The sequence below is a fragment of the Periplaneta americana genome, chromosome 12, assembly GCF_040183065.1.
Source record: "Periplaneta americana isolate PAMFEO1 chromosome 12, P.americana_PAMFEO1_priV1, whole genome shotgun sequence".
NCBI lineage: Eukaryota > Metazoa > Arthropoda > Insecta > Blattodea > Blattidae > Periplaneta > Periplaneta americana.
The window spans coordinates 114,011,169-114,036,845 of NC_091128.1; the positions used below are offsets into that span (position 1 = coordinate 114,011,169).

Below are 25,677 nucleotides of genomic sequence, written 5' to 3' on the forward strand. Positions count from 1 at the left end.
TAGTAGTTTCGGAAAAATCGATGTACACATGCAAATGAGTGTACATACATATAGAGGTATGGGGGGGGGGGGGAGAAGAGAGAAACAAAGAGGACGACGAAAGAAAAGAGACACAACATTGCAAACAAACATTTTAGTTACCTACAAGTACTATAGAAGACTTTTATTTTCGCGAACATTTCTATACTGATTTTATGGACCATCACAATGCTTCCTCTTTGTACTTCATATAAAATTACTGACAGTGTGAGAGTAAACTTCAGTAGCTTTCTTGATATAACGGATCCAAGCGACTAGCTTCTCTTCCTCAGATAAATGGTGATTTCAATACAAATGATGCGTTTTTATCATCATCGGTATATATATTTTCTTTACTTGGTTATTTAACGACGCTGTATCAACTGCGAGGTTATTTAGCGCCGATGAAATTGGTGATAGCGAAATAATATTTGGCGAGATGAGGCCGAGGATTCACCATAGATTACCTGACATTTGCCTTGCGGTTGGGGAAAACCTCGGAAAAAACCCAACCAGGTAATCAGCCCAAGCGGGAATCGAACCCGCGCCCGAGCGTAACTCTGTATCGGCAGGCAGGTGCCTTAGCCCTCATCAGTATAATAATAATAATAATAATAATAATAATAATAATAATAATAATAATAATAATTACATGGCTACGACTTGTATACTTGAAATGGGTTCCGATGTGGTTCCTTCCATTCTTAATATTTTAATATGTATTATGTTTCTATGCTTGCATTAAGTAACTCAATTAGTATTTAATTTCTATTACTTACATGTATTTTAAAATACTTCTTAATAACAGTCCAAAGTTCTAACCATAGGACAGCATCAGGAAATATCATAACTTTACAAAACTGTTGAATCTCTGTGTACTTTATTCAAAGGTGTAACTACTGCATGTCTAATAAATTAATAATCATCTATAAGATGCTTCTTGGTTTAGTCTATAGAACGCACACCTTCTTCCATGAACATAAATAGAGGCTAGCAGATTTTGGCCTATAAGTATCCCATCTGAATCTTCAGCTTTCGGTAGGTATATAAGATGCGAAAGTTTTTGAGACAAATTTACAGGGGGAAAAAATTGCTTATTAGGCGGACAAACAAGTGTATGTATATCAATGTAATTAATATTCGCATATTGGTTTATGCAGCAGCCAGGTAGCTTAGCTGGTAGGACAACTACCAACTAGAAGGTTCTGGGTTCAATCTCGGTTGGTGATGAGATTTTCTTGTACCATTACTTCCAGAACCACTCCAGGATCCACTCAGCTTCCTGTCAATTGAGTAAATGTCTTTCCTGGGATAAAAGGTGGTGCCGAACACATCATTAGAGCACCAACCAAGTTCATGAAAATATACAGCTCTAGCTCCATGCCCCCCATGCGCCTTCATGGAGTGTAAAGACGACGCCTTTATCTTATATTGGGTAATGTAACCACAGTAACAGAAAATGGAAATCTGTTCTATTACTCTTCCTCCCAATGTCTACAACCATTTTAATTTCAAATATGACATTTCTTTGAACAAAATGCCTTTGTGTATGTGAAAATGTTCAAATAGTAATTCTTTTTACTAGATTTCTTAGTGGCATATCTGAGTCACTTTTATTTTCCAGAATGTAAAACCAATAAGTACTGGAAAGGAAAAAGTTCCTTTTACCACAAAGTTTGAAGACACTAAAATTACACCACAATCTTACGTAAGATAATTTAATTTCCACAAGGAAATAGATTCAACTATTTACTAAAATTAGCGATTTTCACATCATCAGCCGAGACAGTGACGTACATAACCACAAACGTTCTAACAGCCTTTCATCGAGAGTAAAAATAATGTCACAATGTTTTGATGTGCCTGCAGTTATCCTTTGCCAAAACAAACATTCAGTTCTCTTTTGATGTTTCATAAATGAAATGAGATACTGTGGAATAGAAGCTTTTTGTAAATAAGAAAAAACAGGCATAAACAAACTCTGGGCAGTTACAGATACTTGAGATGTTTAACGTCTGTTAACAAAGGATTGTACATGTTTCGAATTTAGAAATGAGATCACTTCAAACACTAGCAGGAATGCTAAGACACAGCATGGACATGCAATACTTACTACTGTGACTCAAGTTTAAAAATGTTGGGAAACTCTCAAAATAATATAACTGCTATTATTTTAATCTTTTATAGGACAATTTGCTGTTCTATCTCGCCATATTAAATCCGAATAAAATACAGAGTGTCATGAAGATGACACATAATTTTAATCCGGAGAAGTGCCGTGAGTCTGTGGATGTAAACATGCAAGCAGCAGCAGCAACAGTAGCTTAGGGGGTGTACCACTAGTCAGCCGACAGGAACACTGGGAACATTTTCTGGGAGATACACACAACACAGATATACCGCATATATATATATATATATATATATATATATATAGTAGAACTCCAATCATCCGAACTCCAAATATCCAGATCGCCAATTATCCGGATCATGTTTCTGGACAGTTCGAAATTGTTTATTCAAAGAAAGTTGCATATGTTTAGATTTTTTTATTTCGTGTACTGTACTACCATACATAAGTAAAGTTCTGTTCTGTATGAATATGAAGAGTTTATTTTAATCCATTTAAAATTCTATTTTGTTTGAATATATATAACTTTGTTCATTATAAACTGCAGCCCTATAGTCATTTTGCAATTTTAATACACGCAGTAGCTTACTACTATTGTTTCTAGACTCTTTTCATTTCCAACCCAATTATCCGAATTCCTGCAGATCCGAATCATACTAGTGTGTGAGTGTATGTTTTTTTTTTTTGTGTGTTGTGTGTGTGCGTGCAGAGGTTATATCAGTGTTGCCGGTGTGCCGGAATTTTGTCCCACAGGAGTTCTTTTACATGCCAGTAAATCTACTGACATGAGCCTGTCGCATTTAAATACAGTTAAATGCCATCGACTTGGGCCATGATCGAACCGCAACCTCGAGCACAGATGGCCAGTGCTATACCGACTATGCTACCGAGACCAACACCAGTCCTATTTTCCTCCATTTTTCCGTTTTCTTCACAATGTTCTTATACTCCGATTATCCAGGATTGTACAAACATTTGCATTTTCATATTTCTTCTATGATTTTTTCTATCTCCATTTTCCTACTAGATTGCAGAACGCAGTGGGCAACAGACTTGAAACACAAACTGAAACTAGCCCGCTGCAGTAGAACAGCGCATGTGTGACGGGGATGATGCAGCACTGTGTATAAAAGTTCAGCATCCCCGTTATGGGCTAGGATCACAGGATGCTGTAGTAGCCCACATTCTGTGTGACAAGATCTTAATTTTGGTATAGCATCTGGAGAAAACCACATTACAAGGTTTTATTTAAGAATTAAACAGGAAATCAGAATAAAATTTAATTACAGTAAATACTATGTTTATCGTACTGTGCAGTGTAAAATTAAATTAAAATACTCTACCGATAACTTTTGTAAAAAAAAAAAAAAAAATAGTGCCACAAAGATCACACATATTTCCTCATTAAACTACACGTTTTTCATTTACAAAAATCATATACGATAGAACCTCGATAAAAAAGAGCACGATTTTTAAGCAGTGTGCAGTAATGATTTATGCCATACTTTTCTATTCTCTGAAATGTGTCTATCACGATTGCATAATCTGTCAGATGCAAACTTTGCTCAATTCTCTGTCTATATTAAATAAACAATTTCATCCTCTTTGAACTATGATAAAAATCTCGTTTTGCATCACCTTATTTGAATATGTCTTAGTAATTAGAACGGATATAAAAAAGTAGTTGCACGAAAGTGCAGAAAAAAATAACCAGCTTTTTAAAGCATCTCAAATGGCATCAGATAAATTTAAAAAGGTAAAAGGTAAAGGTATCCCCATAACATGCCATGAAGGCACTTGGGGGGCATGGAGGTAGAGCCCCATGCTTTCCATGACCTCGGCACTAGAATGAGGTGGTGTGGTCAGCACCATGCTCTAACCGCCTTCAACCCCCGGGGAAGACCCGGTACTCAATTTTTATAGAAGGCTGAGTAATTTAAGTCCACTAAAATTGAAATATGGATTATCTGTTAAAACGAATAATTGTTGTACTGTAATATAAGCAGTTATAAGTACAGTAATTCATTTGCAAAAATTCTTATAACACAGATATTTAAAATCCAAAATTAACTCATTTAACTTCAAACATTATAAGGCTTAAGTAGAAATAGTGTATGTAATTGGTATAATTTTGAGCAAAATTACATAAACAACATGCATAATGTATTCATTTCTATCCTTTGTCATTTGAAAATGATCTGAATGTTAAAATAACCATATTTTAAGACCCTGTTTCAATGGTTCACTCACATGTAACATATGGATTTATAGTTATACTTGTTTTTTTTTAAAGATGGGACATGACAGGAGCGTTGGGATCGGAAAAACAACTGAATGTCACATAGTGTGGTAGGCCTGTTGCTATGGTAACAACGGTTGAGTTCCCAAACTTACAGTGGCGGGTGCTTAATAGCTCTCTCGGCGACATTTATTGTGCACACAATGTTAGCATTGGTACGTTTCGTCTGTGATTCTCTGTCGATTTTTGTATTTTTTTCTTACCTTCACGTCAGTTGTCAGTGAATGTTTTAACGTCAGCCATCTTAATGACAATTGCTAGCTTCCATCAGCTGGCAGCATGGTAGTCCATATTGGCAACATGGCACTTTAGTTCCAAGCTCGGCCACTTAACTGTCATGTCCCATCTTTCAAAAAAACAAGTATAGTGATAGAATCATGTATGCTCGACCTTACAGGGGGAAAGTATCTTAGTGGAGATACGCAAGGACAGGCTGCTGACTGGCTGAGAAGGGGAGAGACATATATATATATATATATATATATATATATATAACTGCCCTCCTCTGGAGTCCTTCAATAAGTGAATGCTACTCATACCAAATGTAAATACTTCGCTTGAGTAATTATTCATTTTCATAGCTAATATGTCCCACTTTTAAATACAAAGCTGCCTTCACACTAGTCCCATCATTGCAGTGTTGTCAAGTTTAGCACCTTTCCCTGCTTCCTTTCCTGACAAATTCTATAGTAATACCACTATAACTCTTACATTATTTATAGCAAAAACCTTCTTTTTAAGTCCTAATTTATTATCTCGTACTTAATACTTCCTAATGTTGCTCTTCACAGTTGCCATCTTCAGCTTCATCAATGTCACTTCCTAAATTTATAACAAAATCTGTGTGATCATGCTCATTATCTCTAGTCAAATACTTTCTTTCTTCATTTGCTGTAGATTCTACACATTTAGTCCAGAGTGCAGCATCTATTTTATCCAAGCAACCATGGAGGACATGACACACACTTGCACCTAATGATGGTGTAACATTAGAGTTTACACACTTCTCCTTCCAGCTATTCCCAAACCAACTCAATGGGATTAAACAAACAAACTGAATCTTCATGTTTGGTTCTTTTGGATCTCGAATGGAGTACTGAATTTTCATGAAATTCAAAACATCTTCTTTTTTCGTTGAAATGTTTAGAATTTTAAACTGTAACCTAGAATGGTAACTTTCATCATCCAAAATTATTATACAGTTCTTATCTTTAGACAAGTTTTCTAAACGAGGCCTAATGAATTTGTGAACTACTATTCAAATACAGTTGAATTCATGTCATAAATATCAGCTTTTGAATCAGAAATATTTCTTGCAGATAGAAACAGTTTAGAATGAAACTTTCAGTGCCTCCAGCATGAAGCACCAAAATACGTGGGGAAATGTTTGGTCTGATCTATTTTTGTGAACAGTATACAATCAAATCATTCATCTAAAAGAATCTGCAAAAAAAAGTCATAACCCTGATTCATAATCTAACGATGACCTTCTATTACATCCTGGTTATTAAATTTCTAAGAATTTCCCAACAAGTGAATTGAAATGATATTTACGTACTTGCAAGATTTCATTTCACACTAAATGATTTGTGCATTGTATACAGTTAAAAGAAGACTAAACATAACCGTCCCTTTGAGATCACTCTCTTTCAGGGGAGTGCTAGAATTTTGTACACTCACAATTTAATTGTATTATATTTTCTGGCAATAAACTTATTATTACCGGTATTATCTTTACAGTGTAAAGTGGATAAAGCATCAGCAAATAGAGCTGAAAACCCGGGTTCAAATCCCGGTGCTGGAGGGAGTTTTTCTCCATTCCATTACTCTTTCATCGTATGATGACGCAGAATATCTGCATGGAAATATCATATGTACTTCGGTACATTAAAATAATATATGAAGGGTACACGGGAAAACAATCAAGGTCCATCAAAAATCGAAATTGAGTTAATAATGCTATCTTATAGTGGAAAGGAAGTACTATCATGTGGTCTAGCTAATAATAAGAAATCATCGTTCTTGACATTCCACTACGTCAATTTCTATTAAATACACACATAACAAAGTATTAAGTGCTTAAACTTTAAAATTCGTTTTTCTCGAAACTTTCTAAAATGGACCTTGATCGTTATTCCCGTGTACCCTTCATATATGACATGCGTAAATCACTTTGTGATTTAAGACGGTGCTTATTCCGTCGGATCCCGGCCAACTAGTCACATGTGCACATGTGTGCACTTCAGTCCTACGTTCATAGACATCTATGACATAGTGCAGAGGGCGGCCAATAGAGGGAACCCAAGAGTTGGAACCTAAACTGAGACGATTCTGTCCAACACCGGGATGGGTATCCGGTGTGGCTTAGTGGATAAAGCATCAGCACGTAGAGCTGAAAACCCGGGTTCAAATCCCAGTGCCGGAGGGACTTTTTCTCCGTTCCATTATTCTTTCATCGTACGAGTGTAAGACAGGATAAATGACACACTAGTATGGTTTCGAACACTGATGGGATGGAATAAATAAAGGAGCTACCTGCCTTACAATAAAAATATGTAATTAATTAGCACTAATATTGCTTTCTGTCTTGGCTACAATTCCCTGAATCTTTTAACACAAAATGTGGTGAGTTATTGCATGCCAGACTTTAAACTTTTGGTGTAATGTACAAGTGCCAACGCTATATAGTGCCTTTTCCTGAAGTGCCAAGATTCGACTCCAGAGAATTCAACGTCCTAAAATATCTATGAACACATGGTCCGGCAACAAATCCAAATTTTCTTCAACTTTCCAGAAGGATAAAATAAAATTATCGTACCAAGACTGAACTGTGAACTGAATCAGCAGATGTACAAAAGAGCAAACTTTTACTGTAACTTATCATGTTTCAATAATATTCATACCAGCGCTCCACAAATAAAACTAAAACAACAGCGTTGAAGGGAAAATCCCTGTCAGATCAAAAACTGTAATTAATGATTCTGTCATTAAAAAAGTCAATAAGTTTTGTTATTTAGGCTGCACAATATTAGTACTCACAAGGAAGATTACATAGATGGGAAAATCAATAAATTAAGCTGTGTGGCATTATTAAAAGGACAACAAAGTAAAAGATAAACACAGATGAAATTCTATAAAGTGATGGCTGTACCAACTTTGGTGTATGGCACTGAGAATTGGGCCATAAGCAGATTTGATAAAAGGAAATTAGAAACAGCAGAAATGAAATTCTTAAGAGCAACAGCAGGTTATATATTGATGTATCAGATGAAAAATATTGAAATATGAAAAGAATTAAATATCTTTAATATAGGCTAAACGCAAAAGAGCAATAGGAAGTTCCAGAAGAAAATGGGAAGACTGCTTTAAATTTTCTGATGTCAGAATAGGCCAACAGTGTAAACCAGGGGCGCCCAAACTTTCTACCATGAGAGGCCAATAATTACTCTAGTGATTGACCTCAGGCCACATTACAGTGTATTTAGTATTTAAAAAACGCACGTGTAATTTTTTGTTAATATTACAACAAAACAGATTGTAGGCCTAATTAAATTAATTGATTAATTTTATCAAATTTGGATATTGAAAAATATTTAAATAAAAGTATCCCTACTGCTCATGCTAAAAATATATCCCTTTTCATGAGATTTAGTTCATGGAGATTGTGACTTTTTATCCTCTGAGAACTATATGAGACAAAATTTGTCTCATTTAATGCGTTTAAGCAATAATGCCTAATTGTAATGTCAAGACTCAGTCCTATTAGTTGTCCACACCTGTGGAGTAACGGTCAGCGCGTCTGGCTGCTAAAGCAGGTGGCCCGGGTTCGAATCCCGGTTGGGGCAAGTTACCTGGTTGAGGTTTTTTCCGGGGTTTTTCCTCAACCCAATACGAGCAAATGCTGGGTAACTTTCGGTGCCGGACCCCGGACTCATTTCACCGGCATTATCACCTTCATATCATTCAGACGCTAAATAACCTAGATGTTGATACAGCATCATAAAATAACCCAAAAAAAAAGTCCTATTAGTTACGGTAAGCTAAGTATTACATGTGCCCAGACAAAATATTGTAGCCAGAAAGAAGATCAGTTATGAACTAAGTCGCGTGAAAGGAATTATTGTAAGCTAAAAGGCAGTTTTATGGTAGGAATATGAGGAGACAAAGAGGAAGGCAGACAACAGGAAAGACTGGAGAATGCTGGGTTTGCAGTGAAAGATCTGCCCTTGGGCAGAACACTATGAATGGATGAATGAATGAATGAATGAATGAATGAATGAATGAATGAATGGTAGAAATAAATTAAAAATAACCAACAATAAACCAAATACAACAACTGAGCCGGAATTTATGAGGAAAAACATTCTTGAAGCAAGCTATGAAGTTCCATGGAAAATTTCATTGCTAAAAAAGAAACATACTAGTTACCTATATAGACGGAGAATTTATTGAAAAATGCCTCAGTAAGTAGCACGTGTATGTCCTCAAGAAGATACTAATTTTGAAAAGATCACCTCATCACGATGATAGATGGTATGTTAAAGTTTCTAGTGAGCCCATTATTAAAAATACTTCTTTTGTTTGCATAAATTTGAGTTTTTAATTCCTCTTGTTTGTAATAAATGAACTAGTTCTGTTTTCATTAAGGACAGCAATGAGTTTGTACTGTTGCACACACAAGCTGCCACTGAGCAGTAGCAAGAAGGGTTTGAAACAATCTAGCGACTGAAATGAATGAATATTATAGATATATTAATTTGTCCCACAGAATTTTATCTGTAATACTGACATTTAATATTTTAGGAGAAAAATTCGCTCCGGCACTGGGGATCGAACCCGGGTCCTTGATTCTATGTACGAAGCACTCTGAATTCGGCGTAGCTCAGTGGTCAGAGCACTTGGTAAGTAGAACCAAGGACCCGGGTCTGATCCCCGGCGCCGGAGCGAATTTTTCTCCTAAAATATTAAGTGAAATGAATGAGCTAAACTTAGGTGGATTTGCTGCAATCACTATAGAACGGCTAAAGGTATAAAAATGTCGACCACTGTATTAGTGCCATTTTTTAGCAATTAATTACTGCCTACTTCATACTAGCTGTACCTCCGCTGCACTTGTTAGAAATAAATATAAAGTAATTACATAATTAAAATAGGACATCTGGTCCAGGGAACATTGGTGTTTGATAGAAGGATAAATCGTTTAATATGTCACTTAATTTAAATTGTATTTAAATAATTAAAATGCGATCATTTTGCTCCAGAGACCACTCATTTAGTGCAATGATAATTCCTTTAACATGTTTCTTAATTGTTATTATATGCAAATAATTAAAATATGATCATTTGGTTCAGAGAACATCCGTTTTTGATGCAATTTGGTCCCATCAAAATTTTGCTTGGAATGAAACGTATCGGAAATCATTTTTAAAGAAACTTTTGTTATGTAACATTTTTCACAAAAATCAATAATAAGAGAGTTATTTTGCTTTATTTAATTCAGGCCCCCTTATAACCTCCCTTTTAAATAAAGTATTTTGAATGCCATATAGCCTAAAATCTGACTTACAACGAACTTAATTTATATTCCAATTTTCATCGAAATCCGTTGTGCCATTATCGCGTGAAAAGGTAACAAACATCCAGACAGACAGAGAGACATACAATCAAAATTTTCAAAAAAGCTATTTTCGGTCTCAGGATGAATAATTATACATGTTAACACCAATCGTTAATTCTCTGAGATGAAATGTATGTTTTCATAAACATTATTTTAAGAAATACAGAAAATGAATATACAGAATAGCCTATCAAGTTTTCTATGCATAAGAAGCTATTTTAATCTTACCTGTTCTGGATTCATTCAGAAGTTACTGTAATAACATTATAGTATTATGTCCATCTAGAGAAACTACACTTTTCAATGGTGAAATAATAATTAATTATACAAATCAGTTAATTTAGCTTCCGATATTACTTCACACAAACACAGAAACATTCTCTGTAGGCTACGTTTAATAGCTTTCGATTGTTGTTGTCCAAGGCCCCTTATAGCTAGACGAAGTCATTTTTTTATTTCATTACAGCAACTTAGATGGGATTGTTATCTTAATTTTAAAACTCATTTATCTCATTAAATATCAGTCCGATTAAAATTTTGTATACAATAAAACTTATCGGAAATCATTTTTAAAGAAACTTTTGTTATATAACATTTTTCATGAAAGTTAATAATAAGGCAGATATTTCGATTTATTTAATTCAAGCCCCCTTATAACCCCCCTTTTAAATAAAGTATTTTGAATGTCATATAGCCTAAAATCTAAGTTACAACGAACTTAATTTATATTCCAATTTTCATATAAATCGGTTCAGCCATCATCGCGTGAAAAGGTAACAAACATCTAGACAGACAGACAGACAGGCAGGCAGACATACAAACAAAAATTTCAAAAAGGCGATTTTCGGTTTCAGGATGGTTAATTATAGGTATATGTTAGGACCAATTATTTTTGGGAAAGCGAAAATTACCAGAAAAATGTCAGCTACAGAATTATTATTAGTATAGATTTTATAAAGTCTAAATAGAGCAGTTTAAGAGCCTATTTTTGACGCTTAAAATGTCACTCTTAGTGCCTAAATTTCCGCTGTCTAGTGATGAATTACAGATACTGTAGTGTTTACCATTTATCGCAAACTCTTAACATAACCGGAGTTGGAGAGTGGGTCGGTTGACAGAGTTTCCACCCTGTATGGTAATTATTATCTATAAATACTGGTTTTGGTCTTTTATTAAATTAATAAATAATTTAAACCTTCTGATTATTATTCCTAATGTGGAAACACTTAGAAAAAGTGAACGGAAAACAATCATAGTTTAGATTTGTTATATTTACGTACTTACAGATATTGGAAGTGGTGGTCAGCCATTTTGTGTTTGATGTTTGTAACAGTACAGGAACTGTTTGGCTCTGGCACATGCGCTGACCTCTTATGTAATGCCAATGTGATCCTTACATGAATTTATTTTCGCGTGTACATTCCAGATGAAATCAAGCAGTTCACTTCATGCTCTGATTACACATCTTGCATATACTTACGAAGGTTAGGTTTGGTTAGTTTAGGTTTTTATTAACCAAGTCCGCGCAAGACCCTGTCGCGAGTCACACACATGTATAAATCGATGTTTGATGACGTCACATTAATTCGAAATTCGATCGTTTTGATTTTGTCTCTGTCACTTTGTGATTAGGGCCTAGTTCTAGTGATAGAAAGAGTGTGTAGTTCTACGTTTCGTGATGGTGGTTTATGTGGAGGTTGCATTTATGGATGTCAGACATGCATCCATACAGGGACAGCGAGAAAATAATTACATACATTTTCATTAACACAATTTAACTTGCTGTCTATATTTAAAGAGTTTTTTTTTTTTTTTTTCGCATATTTTGTGTGTGTTTTTTTTTTTTGTTTTAATTTACTTGCGGAAGTTGAGAGTTTTAGATTTTTTTATTTCAAATTTTAATAGGCCTATTTTACGATCATATTTTCTTAGTGTTTTCATTTCTGGGGCAAAAATTGGGAGTTTTTGAAATGTATTTTTCTCGAAAAAACAGAACTAGTACTACTGTTGTCACGCCAGGAGAAGGCGGCTGAAGTACTTAGACAGGGCGGAGGGGAAATAGTCGCGCATGCGCACCGCGCTGTTCACTGCAATATTCCTGTTTCACAAACATCTACTGTACGTGTCTATGAATCTTTGCGACTTTATGAAAATAATAGTGGGGTTTTTACTGTAGTGTTTTATTAGTTTCAACAAGACAATTGTTTTCAGTATACCACAAATCTTGTATTGCTTTAGTTATCCTTTGCTTTTCGTGTTAATAGTGTTGATAATAATAGGGTTCATAGAATTTATGTTATTGTATACTGTTATTTAGGTTTATAGCAGTTTTTTGTTTATTGTAAATATGTCGACAAAGAGGAAACAAGGATTGACAATCTATAGCGAAGAAAAGAATATTATTAGAAGTGCAAAATAATTCTGTGATGAAGAAAAAGAACAACAGTGCCTTTGCATTCCTCTTACGAAACCTATAGCAAAGGTAGAAAAGTACTCTAATCTATCCACAAGAACAATACAGCGTATAAGAATGAAATGAAAGACTGCACAGAAGAAGTGCGTTGTCGACACCTGAGGGAGAAAAAAAATGTAAGCGTCCAGACTACCGAAACGCAAATGTAGATGACTTCGACGGGAGATTGACAAAAAAGATATAATTGAGAATTTTTATTTGAAAAAGAAAGAGGGCCACCGGCGTAGCTCAGAAGGTAGCGCGTTTGCCTGCTGATCTGCAGTTGTGCTCGGGAGTGAGTTCAAATCCCGTTTGCGCTGACTGCCTGGTTGGGTTTTTCCGAGGTTTTCCCAAGCGGAAGGCGAATGTCTGGTAATCTATGGCGAATCCTTGGTTTCATTTTGCCAAATACATCTCGCCATCATCAATTCAATCGACACTGAAGAAGCTAGTACATAGTTATTACAGTCGTTAAATAACCAACTAAAAAAAAAAGTAGTAACAAGCTTTTACCCCTGCTACAATTGATTTGAAATGAAAGACAACATGAAGACGAATACTGAAGAAAAAGGATTTCAGGTGGAAGAAGTGTGCAGCAAAAAAAAAAAAAAAAAAAAAAAAAAATTGAGGAAAACACTGTAAATTGGAATACAGCAAATAAGAAAGCTTAGGAAAGTGGAAAAATCGAGTTTGTATCTGGACGAAATGTGGATAGATAGGCCTACCAATTTAACGTTTCCCAAGTTCTGGCACGATAAAAATGTTACAGGAGTTTTGACTACCGTAAATGTGTCCAGAACACTCATTGTTGTTCATCAGGATGGGGGCGGTGGGGCTAATGGCTTTGTTGAGAGATTCGAATTAATATACACGGCTGGAAAACAGACGATTATCATGGACAGGTCATACTCCAGAAATTTTGAAAAATGTGATAATGATAGTCATAGCGACAGCATCGAAGATGCGGAATCTTTTATGTCTGACTCCGTTCCCATGTAGCCAAGTAAGTGGACGAAGTTTTCAGGTCAGAGTGTAGCGTGAAGTTCCCCCGTCCCGCCTATCTACTCCCCGTGCCAACTCGTAGCGCGAAGACAGTATATCACATATCGTTACTTATACAGTACAACAAACATTATTTGAAAAGGAATAACTTTCATGCAAACAATTGAGCGTGATTTAAGAATTCAACACAAACCAAGGATCGAGATCAAAATAATTCATTAATATACTCTGTTAGTTAGAAGGTTACAATGTCAATTACCTTTCACTGAGTTTTCTATTACATAAATTAAAGTGCATGAGAAATAGCATTGTGATTGATGTTATCTGTTGTCTTGTGGTGCTAGAGCACAGTGTTGTCACACCTCCTGTCACTTGCCGTCGGTCTCTTATTGTGCTAAGTTACATCTAAATCCTCTTCTTTATCACTACCATTTTTTTCATTGCCTTCAGGGAAAGATAATTGGGTGATATGAGTAGGCCTATCTATAAAACTTTGTCAATTAATGCATTACGTTGCTGAACTATGGACAAAACAGAGTACAATGCACCATACTCAGAACTGGATGTGGAATGCAGTCACACAATCCGATACGAATTGTGACAATACTGAGTGTTGAACCCTTACATCACCCCTGGGTCATTAATTATGATTGGACAAGGTGAAGTCAAGTCTTCACACGTGCACGTTCGCCCATGCATTGTCAACCACAAACTTATTTCTTTTGCACTAAGTCAAGATGAACTCTTGCTTCAGAACTCACGATGCCTAACTGGACCAGTTTCTGTTTTTCATTCTTTCATCGCAGGCCTAGTTCTTAGATCTTATATCAGCATTTTAGCTTTGAAATTTAGAAAAAATAAAAATAAAATACAAGGTACCGGTATGCCTATTTGTTTACTTTACACTTCGTGCCACACCAACTGTGGTCAGATGTGGGAAGACAGTAGCGATATCTGTAACTAACCTTTCACAGTCCTCGGCCTCATATCATTCAGCTATCCCCTAATCTAACCCACTCTAACATTGTCATTTTTCTCGGCTTCGTGTCACTAGCAATCCTCTCATCTAACCCACTCTATGTTAACTCCTTGGCTTCATGACACTTAAAATGCCACCTCATCTAACCTAACCTTTAACATGCAATATTGGGAAAATCGCAATAAGTAGAACGTAGAAGTTCCGCCCACCACTCCTTATGGAAATATATATGTCGACGGAGTGTAAAACAGTATAACACAATCACCACGATCGCTATCACTAATGTGTACCTAATAGGATAACCCCAGATGTTGTTAAAATAAATAATTACGCAATTTTTAAATACTTTTCGTCAAAATCTGGCGTTAAATTACCATTACAATTTTCTTCCATGCAGTCTACAAACATTATTTCTAACCCTTCATTTCATACATGGCAACACCGTAAACTACGTTGAATAAAAACTTGTATTTACCCTGGATCATAGTGCAGGTGGTAGAGGCCTGTGACAAGGTTTAGATAACGCATTTCCTTCCACTACCTTGTTCGAATCTTGAAATCTCCTGCAGCTCGATGGTTAGTGTGTCATTAAAACAAATGTGGGTCTATCTACGCTCAATTAAACTTACAGGCTATATCAAATACTATTGTAAATGACCTTATGTTGATACATAAATTCAGACAACTTCAGAAAATCACTAACATAAGCCATTCCATATGTCAAAATTTATAGAGACTTACATTGTATATGAATATCGTAATCACAATTTACTTCGTTGTACAGGTACTTCCACTCTTCATATTATGTACACATACGTTTACATACTACATAAAAAAAACACACACAAGACCCATTTTCACTTAAAACATTGGGCGGTAGCAATGCTCACTGCTCAGAGCCCTAAATGGATCATTTATCCATGGCCCTGAATGTCGGAACAAATCAAACACGGATGCAGTGTTGCCAACACATAAATTGTATTCCCGTCAATCTAACGCCGGAAATCCGTCAGAATCCGTCAAAATATAAAAAAAGATCCACTCAATACATCTATATAAAAATAAAAAGCAAATTTTAACACAACTTACTTACCAGTTTTGATTAAAATTATAATTCGTCAATCTTTGACTTGATTAACATATGAAACAGGGGATTCTTCAACATCAAGCCCCTACAGTCTCGGCTGCGCGAAACGAGGAAACCGGGGCAAATTGAACGCTGCGCTTGCCGCCATATTGTTGGAGAGCAGACAAATAATAGCAGTGCGTAAATCACGCAATTTAACGCTATGATGATGTAAAATTGACATATTATGGCCATTTTCGACGTTTAACGTAAAATTAGGACGAAATAAACATATTCAAAGTTTCATTGATATGTGTTAGAACATTAAAGAAAAGAAAATACGTATGCAGCAATTTATAGAAAACATACTGATACATCCATAGATAGGCCTACACAATACACATTATAGATTGTATAATTTTACGATAATCAGCAAATTGTTAGATTTCAGAGAATCTAAAATTATATTAACATATTAACTCTTAGATCACAAGACATAAATATATGCACCTTGATTACACAAGTTCTTGTTATAATCAAATTCCTAATTGAAATAAATATGCGATAATCAGTATAGACTTGTTGTTAAGTTTTAGAGAATCAAAAATAAATTATATTACCGGTAAAATATAATATGCGAAGGCAGCCAAATTACATTGAATTCATTCTTCAATTAATAAAGGGAATGCTGTCAATTATAAAAAGTATCGGTTCCTAATACATTGCAAACAATAGGTAACGTGAAGACCTAAAAAGTAAACAATCACTTTATGCAAGATAAAAAAACCACATACTTTCTATGTGTGGATTTTTGACATATTGTATTTTTATTTTAAATAAATAAAATAGATATATTATCATTGCTTGCGGAGTGATGGTACATAATTTTTATGCACATATGCAATATCAATAAGATGCCATTCCTTGCTTTTGTTAATAAAATATATCCGGCAAAATGTAAAAGAGTTATTTATAGGTGAACTCTGAATCATAAATTCACAAAGCGAGGCTTAGCTATTATAGCTATTTATTTATTATCTGTATATTTATTTATCCATATATGGATCTTGAATGAAAGTTTATTATCTTGCAGATAAATTCATTTACATAATAAAAACAAAAAGTTATCTTTCCACTAATGTTTTAACATCTGATGTGTAAGTCTAAATAATTCACTCAGTGGGATTTCTCTACAGTCTGATATACCTGTACTAACAATTAGGTATTCTTTATTGTCGTAAACTACTGATTGATTTTTAATGATATTGATGTTGTAACAACAGAAATAATATTATATCGTACCTTTTGCAAATAGCTTGGAAAATTAAACAGGGATGGTATTATCGCCGCGCTCTCATGGTTAACATTCGGCAGGTCTTTGAGCGGTCTCATGCGTTCGGCAGGTCTTTGAAATTTAATTGTATTATTGTTTTCAATTTCTTGTGTCGCCGCTCCAATCACTCGCCTCAATTTCAATAATGTAACCAATAAGCTGCTTCAATTATTATTAAATGACACTTACTTGTCTAATCCACGTAGACTAAACCCGAGGTTGCAATGCCTTGTGCTGAGGACGAACATTAAGGTATGTGATTAAAAATTATTATTAAAGAGTTATTATTAAGAGTTAAGAAAGCCAACGTACTCGTATATGAAATAATAATAATAATAATAATAATAATAATAATAATAATAATAGCCATTTAACAATATAACAAACTAGTGCTTATTCTTATCGAGAAAGTAGACGTGACAACGTGACGCTTAGAGTGAAACCTACAGAGCAACAATCGGTCGGCAAAATTATTTTTTTAAACCACACCGCACGTTATTGTATGATGCCAACATGTTAAGCATGAGTCCGCGGCGATAATATATCATCTTTCAAAATTATATTGCCATTACTTTCACAGTATTCACTAAAAACACACGAGACAAAACAAAGGACAAGTATGACAATCGTGTTTACCGCTCTATTTCTACCAGGAGCATGGCGGCGTAAACATGCGCAGACTGGTTTCAATTTTGGACAGCACACCAGCGCTCTGTGTGAGTCTAGTATACTATTATAATGTCTTTGTTCAACATGGTACGGCACAGGCAGGGCTGTTCAAAGAATAAGTAAAATCCCCAAAAAATTAAACAATTAAAATGACAGCAGCTAAAAAAGTCAAAAGACTATGTAAATCGTAAATTCCGCCAGAAAATCCGTCACCCGTCAAAGACATTCTTTTCCCGTCCGCTACGTTGACATTCCGTCAGTTTTTACGGAATTTCCGTCCAGTTGGCAACACTGCGACGGATGTTAATTAGGCAGTTATAATATAATTTCCCACAGGTAGGGAAAATTTGTTTCTTCAACGTTGGTTCCATTACAGTGTTGCAAACAATAGCTATAAGGTCTATAATGAAAAAGTACAGCTAAAGATATTGAGAGAAAACAGGGAATGTCATTGAACAGAAGTATTTGGAAAGAAAAGTTTTAATACCAAAACATTTCTAGTTTTTAACCAATGTACACAGGCGTTTAAAGATATCTGACTGACCTACGACTGTATGATCGTATAAGCGAACTTTCTAACCACGGGATAAAGCGACTTTGTGGCGATATTTTAGAGACTGCAAGACACAGTTCGCGAGTTGGCAACACTATTTATTGTTAGAAACTCGAACTGTGAAGCAACGAGCACAGAAGACATAGAGTAGACAAAAATTGGAAATGAAGCCTAGCTCGCGGACAGCCGCCATCACGATGCTACCAAAACATTAGCTGCCGCTTAGCATATGGATAGTTGATTGTGGTGCGCCTCTAAACCAACATCAGACCGTCAAAACAGCGTCACTAACCCAACCCAAGAACGTTATAAAACGTACGCTAACTCAAACGTAGAGTGTCAAAACACGCCGCTAATCCAAACCTACAGCATCAAAATCGCGCTGCTAACAAAACCTGGAGCGTAAAAAAAAAGCCGCTAATCCAAACCTACAGCATCAAAACCGCGCCGATAACAAAACCTGGAGCGTCAAAAAACGCGCTGCTAATCCAACCTACAGCATCAAAATCGCGCCGCTAACAAAACCTGGAGCGTCAAAAACGCGCCGCTAATCCAAACCTACAGCATCAAAACCGCGCCGCTAACAAAAACTAGAGCGTCAAAACACGCCGCTAATCCAAACCTACAGCATCAAAACCGTGCCGTTAACAAAACCTGGAGCGTCAAAAACACGCCGCTAATCCAAACCTACAGCATCAAAACCGTGCCGTTAACAAAACCTAGAGCGTCAAAATACGCCGCTAATCCAAACCTACAGCATCAAAACCGCGCCGCTAACAAAACCTGGAGCGTCAAAAACACGCCGCTAATCCAAACCTACAGCATCAAAACAGCGCCGCTAATCCAAATCAACAGCGTCAAAAATGAGTCACTAACCCAATTCCAGAGCGCCAAAAACGCACCGCTAATCCAAAACTAGAGCGTCAAGAACGCGCCGCTAAACTAACACCAGAGCGTCAAAACCGCGTCACTAACCCAACTCTACAGCGTCAATAAAGTGCAGCTATCCCATGCCTAGAGCGTCAAAAGCGTAATGCTAATCCAACTCTATAGCGTCAAAAACGCATGTTAGCCCAAGCCTATAACTACAAAACCACAGCGCTAACCCAAACCCTGAGCGCCAAAAATGCGCCGCTAACCCATACCTGCAGCGTCAAAACCGCGCCGCTAACCCAACGCTAAAGCGTCAAAAACGAGCCAATAACCCAAAACTAGAGCGTCAAAAACGTGATAAGAACCCAACCTTAGAGCGTCAAAAACGCGCCGCTAACCCACGTCTACATCGTCAAAACCGTTCGGCTAACTCAAACCCGGACCGACTAAAAAGCGCTGCTAACCCATACCTACAGCGTAAAAACCGCGCCGCTAATTCAACACTAAAGCGTCAAAAACGAGCCGCTAACCCAAAACTATAGCGTCAAATATGTGATACAAACCCAACTACAGAGCGTCAAAGACGCACCGCTAACTCACGTCTAGAGCGTCAAAACCGCAACGCTAACTCAAATATGCAGCGTCAAAAAAGCGCCGCCTTCCCAACCCAGAGTGTCACAAACACGCTCCTAAGAAAACCCTAGAGCGTCAAAAACGCAACCCAACCTACAGCGTAAAAAACGCGTCGCTATCACAAAGCTAAAGCGTAAAAACACGACTCTAAGCCACAACTACAGCATCAAAACGCAACAACCCAAACCTACAGCGTCAAAAACGCGCCGCTAATCCAAATCAAAAGCGTCAAAAATGAGTCACTAACCCAATTCTAGAGCGTCAAAAACGCGCCACTAACCCAAAACTTAGCGTCAAGAACGCACAGCTAAACCAATACCAGAGCATCAAAACCGCGTCACTAACCCAACTCTACAACGTCAATAAAGTGATCGACCTGGTTGGCTAGTTGGTATAGCGCTGGCCGTCTATGCCCAAGGTTGCGGGTTCGATCCCGGGCCAGGTCGATGGCATTTAAGTGTGTTTAAATGCGACAGGTTCATGTCAGTAGATTTACTGGCATGTAAAAGAACTCCTGCGGGACAAAATTCCGGCACATCCGGCGACGCTGATATAACCTCTGTAGTTGCGAGCGTCGTTAAATAAAACATAACATCAATGAAGTGCAGCAATCCCATACTTCGAGCGTCAAAACCACGCCGCTAACCAATCACTAGAGCGTCAAAAACATAATGCTAACCCAACTCTATAGCGTCAAAAACGCAAGTTAACCCAAGCCTATAACGACAAAACCACGCCTCTAACCTAAACCCTGAGCGACAAAAAGGCGCCGCTAAACCAACACTAAAGCGTAAAAAACGAGCCACTAACCCAAAACTAGAGCGTCAAAAACGTGATACGAACCCAACTTTAGAGCGCAAAAGACGCACCGCTAACCCACGTCTAGAGAGTCAAAATTGCGCCGCTAACTTAAACCTGGAGAGTCAAAAACGCGCCGCTAACCTACAACTGCAGCGACAAAACCGCGCCGCTAAACCAAAACCAGAGCGTCAAAAACGCGCCCCTAAGAAACCCCTAGAGTGTCAGAAACGCAACCCAAACTACAGCGTCAAAAACGCGCCGCTAATCCTAATCAAGAGCGTCAAAAACGTGCCGCTAAACCACACCTGCAGCGTCAAAACCGCGCCATCAAACCTACACCAGAGCGTCAAAAACGCGCCTCTACGACAAACCTAGAGCTTCAAAGACACGACGCTAAGCCACCCCTATAGCGTCAGAAAAGCAACAACCCGAATCTACAGCGTCAAAAATGTGCCGCTAATCAAAATCAAGAGCGTCAAAAACGAGTCACTAACATAAAACTAGAGCATCAAAAACTCGCCCCTATACCAATACCACAGTGTCAAAACCGCGTCACTAACCCAACTCTAGAGCGTCAATAAAATGCAGTTATCCAATACCTAGAGCGTCAAAACCACGCCTCTAACCTATCACTAGAGCGTCAAAAACTTGATGCTAACCCATCTCTATAGCGTCAAAAACGCACGTTAACATGGCGCTAACCCAAACCCTGAGCGCCAAATAGGCGCCGCTATCCCAGACCTTCAGCGTCAAAACCGCGCCGCTAATCTAACACTAAAGCGCCGTTATCCCAACCCACAGCGTCAAAAACACTGCCCTAAGAAACCACTGGAGCGTCAAAAACGCAACCCAATCTACAGCGTCGAAAACGCGCCGCTAATCCAAATCAAGAGCGTCAAAGACGCGACGCTTAACAACACAAGCAGCGTCAAAACCGCGCCGCTTACCCTACTACAGAGCGTCAAAAACGCGCCGCTATCACAAACCTAGAGCGTCAAAGACACGACGCTAAGCCACAACTACAGTACCAGAAACGCAACAACCCAAACCTACAGCGTCAAAAACGCGCCGCTAATCAAAATCAGGAGTGTCAAAAACGAGTCGCTAACCCAACACTAGAGCGTCAAAAACGCGCAGCTATTCCAACACCAGAGCGTCAAAACCGCGTCACTAACCCAACTCTACAGCAACAATACATAGAGCGTCAAAACCGCGCCGCTAACCCCACACTAGAGCGTCAAAAACGTTATGCTAACCCAAATATATAGCGTCATAAACGCACGTTAACCGAAGCCTATAACGTCAAAACTACGGCGCTAACCCATACCTGCAGCGTCAATACCGCGCCGCTAATCCAACACGAGCGTCAAAAACGAGCCGCTAACCCAAAACTACAGCGTCAAAAACGTGATACGAACCCAACTTTAGAGCGTCAAAAACGTGGCACTAACCCACGTCTAGAGCGTTATAACCGCGCATCTAATTCAAACTTGGAGCACCAAAACGCGCCGCTAACCTACAACTGCAGCGACAAATCTGCGCCGATAACCTAACACCAGAGCGTCAAGAAAGCTCCGCTTTCCCAACCTAGAGCGTAAAAAACACGCCCCTAAGAAACCCCTAGACCGTCAAAAACGCAACGCAACCTACAGCTTCAAAAACGCGCCGCTAATCCAAATCAAGAGCGTCAAAGAAACGCCGCTAAACCACACCAGCAGCGTCAAAACCGCGCCGCTAACCCTACAACAGAGCGTCAAAAACGCGCCGCTATACAAACCTAGAGCGTCAAGAACACGACGCTAAGCCACCCATAGAGGGTCAGAAACGCAACAATCCAAACCTATAGCGTCAAAAACGCGCCGTTAATCGAAATCAAGAGCGTTAAAAACGAGTCGCTAACCCAACACTAGAGCGTAAAAACGTGCCGCTATACCAACACCAGAGCGTCAAAACCGCGTCACTAACCCATCTCTACTGCGTCAATAAAGTGCAGCTATCCCATACCTAGAGCGTCAAAAAACCGCGCCACTACACCAACACTAGAGCGTCAGAAACGTGATGCTAACCCAACTCTATAGCGTCAAAAACGCACCGTTAACCCAAGCCAATAGCTTCAAAACTACGCAGCTAACACAAACCCGGAGCACCAAAAAGGCGCCGCTAACCCACACCTACAGCGTCAAAACCGCGCCGCTAACCCAACACTAGAGCGTCTGCTGTTGTTACGATATAATCCGAATAAATGTATTTCTGGGTAAAACTGCTCGATTATCAACGTCTAATAGACTAAATATATTAAGGTTCATTTCATCTTGAGGAATTATAGGTATATGAGTCAAATTCACTTTTGAGTAGCCCAGATGCAAAACCAGCTAACTGTCAAAAAAATGAAAAATGAGATAATGGTAACCATGGTTTCCGTTCGTCATTAGCTACGTAATAAGCCATACATTCGGTTACAAATCCAAGTCTAAACCCTTTAAATCTAGTAAATAAAATTGCATACGGTTGCAAAACCTACTAAGTGTGGAGAGCGTAAGGATGCAATACCTGCTAACTGCACAATGGAATGTTTACTTTTGCAAAACCTGCTAAATGTCACTAAGGCAACATGGCCATATTGAGAGTTACGGATGCAAAAGCTGCTATTTCCATCTCCATAAGGATTACATTGAGCATACTAAAATAACGAATAAGATATTATTAGACGATGATAATAAAGCTACTCTTTGCTGTATAGTTAAATTGACTATACTGCTGCATTTAAGATATCGGCTGAGAGTTTCTGCCCGCGCTTTATCGGGGACTTCTAACCTTTTATGTTACGTGCGTTGAAGTCTTGAAGTGGTTACTGTGATTATCTTGCAGTTTTTTCGACTTTTGCCGAAATGAGTGTGGATGGAATGGTGTATCCCGTTTCAATAACTCTATTAGTGTTGAGGGAGAAAATGCAGATGATAAAGTGAATGGTACCAGTGAAAAGACGAATCCAGAAGTTTAAACAATAAAGGTAAACATTTCCAAAAGGATTACATTCCAATGGGTGTCATCCTTAAAGAAGCAAACATCAGGGACATTGAAAGATTTCTGGAATTACACTTCGGGTAGGACTGGTTTCGGAATGCAAACCTGACCTTCTACACCGAAATGTTCAACCAGCAGCAAGACCTTGCTGTTGCAGACCTGAGTGAAGATGAGGATGAACGTATGAACGTACGGATGTAGTGGACTTCGAACTCATGGATGAGGAAGAACCGAACAATTTGTAAAGTGTTATATTACATTGATGTTTGTAGAAATTGCAACACCAAGAAGGATACATGTGACTGAAATGAAATTGATATCACAGTTCAGATACATGACAATACACAAAGGATTAGAATTACAGAACTGTACCTGATCTCTGACCGTGAGATTTCAGTACGGAGTGAAGCCTCCATGCACTGCAATCAGAGCTTCTAAGCGTCGTGGTATGGAATCAAAGAGTTCCTGGATATGTTCCTGGGAAATCTCCCTCCACGCAGTTTGTATACGAGTCCACAAAGCGTCAAGAGTGTGTGCTGGAGGACCATGACGAACAAGTTGCCGACCAACCATATCCCAGACATGTTAGAGGAGTGAAATGTCTGGCGAACGTGCAGGCCAGGAAAGCAGTGATACCCGTCGTTCTTCGAAGAAGACTTGCACAATCCTCACCACATGTGACCGGACATTGTTCTGCTGAAATATGGCATGTGGAGTTGCCTGAGGGAGGGACAGTACCTCGGACTCTAAGACCTCTCTAATGTAGCGGTTGAAGTTCAGATTGTCCTGAATATGTAGGAAGCGAGATCGCATATTGTATCACACTAGGAACTTGTCCGCAATGCCGCTCAACAATGCAGGCTCTCAGACTGCGTTCACCACGGTAGCGCTTAACACATATGTGACCATCACTGTAGAACAAGTTGAAGCGGGACTCGTATGAACACATTACATTTGGTACTCTGTTTTACACATCTCCCGAGTTTGGGTTCGTTCGGTCCATTCTTTCTGGGTGTTGCACTTTTCACAAACAGTAGTACATAAGGAAACCTTCAAACTATAACATTAGTATTCTATTCTCCTTTTTTATACTACAATATTTGTGTGTTTAATAATTAATATTTAGGTATTTAACGAAAATAAGAATGTTCTCTTCTACCGTCAGTTTGTTTCCAAATTAGTCTTGTCAGATAAACTGTTAACATTGATCAAATACCAGGTTTTGCAAACTAATGTATCGTTAATATGGCTACCTATAGAGTTGCAAATCCTGCTAACTGCTCTGTTCGGCTGCAAAACCTGCTATTTGCAAATTAATATACAATATAACTAATTACCTATTAATCATATATTTCTGAGCTGTAGGAAGACAGACTAAATATTTTTTCCCCATTACTTAAATCATGCCTCTAGCATCTGTGGATAAGTTTTTACACAATTTTCCTCATTTGCCAAAATTCATCTAACTTGCAAATAGCTGGTTTTGCAAATTGGGTACTCTTTTGTGAAATCTGAATATTCATAACTTCAATATCATTGATGTCCAATAGTTTTTAATGTACTGTGGAACTATTTTTAAACTGGAAACGATTATACTGTATTATTAAATAATAAATAATAGTCAAAATGAAGTAACTGAAGATGACATACTTCCGTCTAAACGATATTCCTACCGATACAGGTAGGTATGTTACATTCGATTTTAGTTATTTATATATAGGCCTAATATATTTTATTTTACATAGGTACTAATAGAAAAATTGCAACCAGCAGAAGAAATTTTTTCAGTATTTGTGAAAGGTTTTATTTCGTATGTTATTTTCATTCGCAAACAATAATAATGAAATAACTATGGTAACACTTTGTATTTTGTACATAATGAAGTTCACAATAAAAAAATGTTATAGCAAAACAATTTTAACGAAGATCCTATCAATTTTATATGGCTTAGGAGACTCTATTTTATTTATACAAAATGGGACATCTATATGAAATACTGGCAAAAGGAAAAGAATGATAATCTGCGTTAAGCAACCAGTTGCATTATGAACTCGAAACAAGTGGATCAACTTATGAAAGTAATTATTGTAGGTTAGCATTTTTATTGGACTAGTGGTAAAATAAGGTCAAAGTGTTTTTTAACCTCTCAAACTATTTAATACCATACTGCATTTAGAAGAGCTATCAATTTAAATAAGTTGTATGTATGTATGTATGTATGTATGTA

General features: G+C 37.5%; 1 protein-coding gene across 5 annotated transcripts in view; it reads right to left on the minus strand.

Moving 5' to 3' along the window:
- RtGEF (Rho-type guanine nucleotide exchange factor) overlaps positions 1 to 15,429 on the minus strand; it is a 117,796-nt gene extending 102,367 nt beyond the window's left edge. For all 5 annotated transcript variants that reach the window (XM_069841987.1, XM_069841985.1, XM_069841988.1 and 2 more), the window contains exon 1: positions 15,240 to 15,429. The gene's annotated coding sequence lies outside the window, so the exon portion shown is untranslated. The remainder of the gene's footprint in view (positions 1 to 15,239) is intronic.
- Positions 15,430 to 25,677: the final 10,248 nt, after the last annotated feature.